Source organism: Peromyscus californicus, unplaced genomic scaffold (genome assembly GCF_007827085.1).
Source record: "Peromyscus californicus insignis strain IS unplaced genomic scaffold, ASM782708v3 Scaffold_4__1_contigs__length_199733344, whole genome shotgun sequence".
Classification (NCBI taxonomy): domain Eukaryota; kingdom Metazoa; phylum Chordata; class Mammalia; order Rodentia; family Cricetidae; genus Peromyscus; species Peromyscus californicus.
Genome location: NW_026294562.1, coordinates 130,869,327 through 130,874,896, shown reverse-complemented (window position 1 = coordinate 130,874,896; position 5,570 = coordinate 130,869,327).

Here is a 5,570-nt window from a genome sequence, read left to right as displayed (position 1 = left end):
TGGCTTGTTCTGTCTCTATGATTTTTCAGTGTTCACCCCAATACCTGGATTCAGGTTTGTTTTATTAATACGACCTTTTAAGATTCGAGTTACTCATGGTCAAACATAATGACTTGTATGAACATAAGTTTTTTTCAGAGAGTAACATGTGACAGACAATTGTTTTGTGATTGGTCCCAGGGCAAGAACTGATAGGTATATATAAAAGCTTCCAGGTATGCATTTGGCCTAATTAATGTAACAATGGAGTAGACGAACTTTGGAAATTGTGATGAGTCCATGACCTTTTTTCCTTTGAGAAAATAATCACTTTGTCCTTGAACTCTTCTGGAAGGCCTCACAGTCAACACATTCTCCTCTTAAGCTCCTTAGAAGCAAAGGGATTAGAGGCAAGCACTGTAGACTGGTTCACAATAGATACAGATGATAATGGGCAGTAGACATTCTCCTATGAACAAAGCACACACACCGTGGGCAAGTTTCTTTTACTGAGTTCATTTGTTTGTTTGCTTGTTTCAAGGCATTACAATTCTCTTGTTGTGCAGTGCTATACAAGGCAGGTGAGCCCCTAGACTACCGGAGTGAGTGAAGATGAGCTCAGAGCACTCTTTAAGTGGTGGTTCTACGTAAAAGGCTGCAAGGGGAAACTTGGCTACTTTGCTTAAAACAAGGAGGTTACAAAAGCAAAACAGAATTAAAATGTCTACTTAAATGTGTGTTTATTTATCAAAATTAGTTAACCCAACTTCATCACTTATCATTACAAAGAAATTATGTTAGTGACCAAAAAAAAAAAAAAATCACCACCATGTCCCCACTGTCCAAAGTCTCACATATGTCTTAAAATTGATTCAAAAATACACTAGAAGATAAACAAATGAAGAAATGCAGGATCTGGTGGTTACTCCTCGTCACTGGCTCGGTTGGCCACACTCGGTTACCATGTGTACACTGTTTCTACAGGCTGCCGATCAGCCTTGCACAGCTCAGAAGAAGGGTTTGACTTAGCGGTGTTCACCTTGAAGGGAGGCGCATTCTGTGCATGATTCGAAGATGGCACGTGAAGTACCTCTCCCTCTGCCACCCTCCCGAAAGAAGGGAGTAAAGTGGAACGGAGCCAGGGAGAGGGTGGAAAGGGGAAGGGAAGGGATGTGAAATACAGCAGGTTCGGGGAAAAGGCTATCGCCTGTGAGATGGATATTAACGTTCGGAGCTCCCAGCCATCAGCTTTAACTCTCTCTTCCTGAGGCTTGGCTGGACCTTAACCACATCTAACCTGAAACAAGTGTCACACTTCTACTAAATACCAGGGATGAAGCTTCCCTTCAATTTTTAGCTTAAAAACTGAGGCACAAACACACTTTGAAGTATTAGAAATCCCTTGTAGGGGTGAGAAATTGTTAATATCATATATGAGGTCTTCTGGCTCCTTTAGCCTGTTTCTCTCAGTGTGTCTTCCACATGCATCCTCTTCATTACTCATTTCGTTTAATTAATATTTGGAGGGATTGACAAGTTCATCCATTTGAAGCAAATCTGAAGCTTAGCTTTGTGCTCAATTTTTAACTTAATGGAAGCTTCTAGTTAGAGAAATTCATGTGCAGTTATGAGATTTGGTCAATGTATGGTGAGAACATGCTATACTCTAAGCATTGTGTTAAGAGTTGAGGGCACAAAGATACATAAGCCCAGTACTGACCTCAAGAACCTCACAGACTAAGACTATGGGCCACAGGTCAAGTAAGTACTAAGGCTGACACGGGAGCTGGGAAGCAGAGGCTCAGGGAAGTTGTGTGAAGGCATTTGTAGGGATTATCTGACTGGAAAGGTCTCTAGGAAGCTGGATAGTGAGTGCCGAAGTTTAAGAGGGATCAATCCAAACTCAGCTTCAGCAAATCCTTGCTGTGTAGGAACTTTGGGCAGCTACACCAGATACTCTGAAGTTTCAAGAAACTGTTAAATCGCTGCCCTGTGAAAGACTGTAAATTATTTCAAGCTGGCTCAACTTGTTATCCATTAGATATATCCTCTCCCCAATGATCTACAGCTTGTTCGTACCTTCACTTTAATCAAACTATAACTGAGAACTTTATCAAGTCAGTGTGAAACAGACTTATTCCTCATTAACAGTAACTTTACAAAAAATGGTTCTTAGTCATATGTGAGAGGAAAAGTTTTTTTTTATCCTAAGTTAGTCAGAATAGATTGAGGTAAGATGCAGGATCAACAGAGCCCATAATTTCAATGCTACAACATTTTCCAGACATCCATCACATATTCATTTTGGATCTGTGATGCACTCCGAACTCCTGCCTTTAGCGACAGCACAGTACAGTAGTCTCTCTCTAGGACACTGTTGGCCATAAAGACTAGAGAAAATCAGGACCTCAGTTCTGAACACATCTTCTTTGAACTGACCTCAGCACTAAAGCCTATATTTCATTAGGCAAAGCAATTCTTTTAGCCACAGACTGGGGAAGTGCAATTCTTAACCCTGACGATGAGAAGGAACAGCATTTCATGACCAACCATGTTACGTCAAATAGCAACTGTTATTTGAAGATGGACTTTCATCGACTTTAGTGTCCTAGGAGGTAGACCATTTGTGGGCAGCTGCTGCCTCACTGTCTGAAAGAAAAGCATTTAGTGCCCCCGAAAATGTGCGTTCTTTACTTGGGTAAACCACTAGCTGTGCTCGTTTAGGGAAGAAAATAAAAGCAAAGAAATCACTTTGGTTTTAGGAAGAAACCACGAGTCTCCACAATGTGACTGCAACTATTATAAAGATAGATGCTAAATGTACCATTTAGTAATAGGAACATCTTTATACTTTGTTAAAGTTGGGAAAATGACCCAAAAGGATATCCTTTTTTTTTTTTTTTTTTTTTTTTTGACGCTGTTGGGATGCAGCCAGGACCACTTGCTTAGAGACTACCCACAGCTACTTCAATACTACAGTATCACAGTGAGTTGTTGCAATAGTGTTGTCTGCAAAGTGTTTATTATCTGAACTTTAGGGGAAATGTTTGTTAACCCATCACGGAGGTTAAATCACATTATGATTATTTCAGTCAACCAATCTATTCATTCATTAAAGAAATATGTTTATAGTTGGCATTATGTGTCTAATTCTGTTCATACTGCTGACGTATGAAATGAGTGAAATGGAGTCTTTCCCTAATGCAAATTATAGCCTAGTGGAGAAAACAGACATTAAACAAATTATCCTTTAAATAAATCTAAAATTTCATACTAAGTAATGCGAGGCGAAGAGTAAGGGCTGACAGCTACACAGAATGAAGAAAATTAATTTAGATTGTGAGAAAAACTTGCATCTCCTCTGAATGTATGTTTCTACAGCTGAGATTTTAAAATCTGAACAAATTAAGTGATGAGACCAGCATATGCGAAGTTCCTGGGGAAATAAAGGACGGATGCTATTTACAAGGGAATGAAATACATTCAGGGACCCTATTAGGGCATATTATGGTATGCAGTATGAGGACAACTCAGATAAAGAAAGCTGAATGGCTGTAGCACATGATTAGGAGATAATATAATGGAGACTTGTTAATAGAGAAGAAATCGAGGAGAGACGGGGCATCTGTATTTCTGACTTGCCCATTGGATGGAGGACTCACGGCATAAGAACATGAAAAGGACTGGGTTTAGAGAAAGAGTTTGCACAAAGACTCCCATGCATTTAAGGACACTGCAACTATCTTATGAAGATATGTTTTAAGGTTTAGATCTCATAGGAGGAAATATTTCCTCACAGGAGGAAATATACTTTGTGTAACTGGCACAGGGGGCACTACATTCAAAAAAAAAATCAACACTATACCGCAACGGATCTTGGGACAGAGATAGAGGGTCTTTAGACACTCAACAGGTGGACTGAAGGGGGTGAATGGGTCCATAGGAAACCAGAATGCTGTTTTACCTAGAGAAGAGAGTGTTTGAAGGAAGAAGTCCCTCTTGGATGTGTCATTAGGGCATTTGTCAAGAGAACCATAGGAATGACTAAAGTCAGTCTCTCCAGAGCTGTGGCTTTGATGGCAAATGGCAACATTGGTCCCCAGTAGGCTCCAGTGGCAACATCTGGGGTTAGTCTCTGCAGAGGGAACAGGTTGTATTGAAAGGTGACAGTGCTTTCTGAAGAGTTTACAAATCCCCTCTTTGAGTCCATCCCTAGAGTATGTCTGTGGGCATACCTAGAGAATAATTTGTTTCTTGAGAGTCACGAGAAGAGAGGCTCATGGGAAGAGACTCAGCTTTACAGAAATTTAAACACATAATTGCCATTGCCATTTAAGTTTGTTCTTCTAAGACATTGTATGCTGTAACAGTGTCTTCACTTAGTAACACTGAACAAATAAAATTGTCCTGCAGGGTTGTTGAGATGGTGGAGCGGGTGAAGGTAAAAGCCCTCACCAGGAATTCCCAAAAGCTGGAGTTGAATTCCCAAAACTCAGGATGGGAAAAGAGAATGGACTTCTGTGAGTCATCCTCCACCCTCCAACATGCAGTGGCACACGTGCACCAACATTAATACATGAACATCACACACACACACACACACACACACACACACACACACACACACACACACACGTGTGCGCACATACACACCAAAAATAAATAAAAATAAACAATGTAAATAAAGTTTTTTTTTTGTTTTGGAGGGTTTTTTTTTTTTTTTTTTAAAGATTTATTTATTTATTATGTATACAGTGTTCTGTCTGCATGTATCCCTGCAGGCCAGAAGAGGGAGCCAGATCTCATTACAGATGGCTGTGAGCCACCATGTGGGTGCTGGGAATTGAACTCAGGACCTCTGGAAGAACAGCCAGTGCTCTTAACCTCTGAGCCATCTCTCCAGCCCCTGGAGGGTTTTTTTGAGACAGGGTTTCTCTGTGAAACAGTCCCGGCTGTCCTGGAACTCACTCTGTAGAACAGGCTGGCCTCAAATTCACAGAGATCCGCCGGCCTCTGCCTCCCAAGTGCACCACCACTTCCTGGCCATAAATAAAGTTTCTTACATGCACAAGAGGCAGTTGGAGCAGGCCCAGGAATTTGACATAATCCTTAAGTGAAACTAATTCATATAAGATGAGAAATAAGAAGTTCATATGACACTCAACGTCAGTGGTGACTAGGACAGGGTTGTCTCTGAAGAATTCTTGAAGATCTCCAAGATGATGGTGGACTTTCCACTGAAAGTGTCTTGAGTGTTTGCAAAATTTTACCTAGAAGACGTTCAAGGGTAACTTAAATGATTTGATTGTTTTTGCCGAGATGTTTGTAAACACAATAAATGATGAGGTAGACATAAAAGATTGTCTTTCTTGGCAGGAGGGGTGAGTCTCAATGCTTTGTGAAAGTTTCTGTGGGTTGTGAAAGCTCTGGGGAGATTCCACAACAGAATGGCTGAGATGAAGGATAACCTATTGGGACAGGGATTTGTCTGCTTGCTTGTTTTAAAAACTTAAACTGACTATTGTTTATTTTAGATAGAGTTGCTCCAAGAATTAACTTGCTTTCAAATAGGATAGCAGTGCTATTTTAAG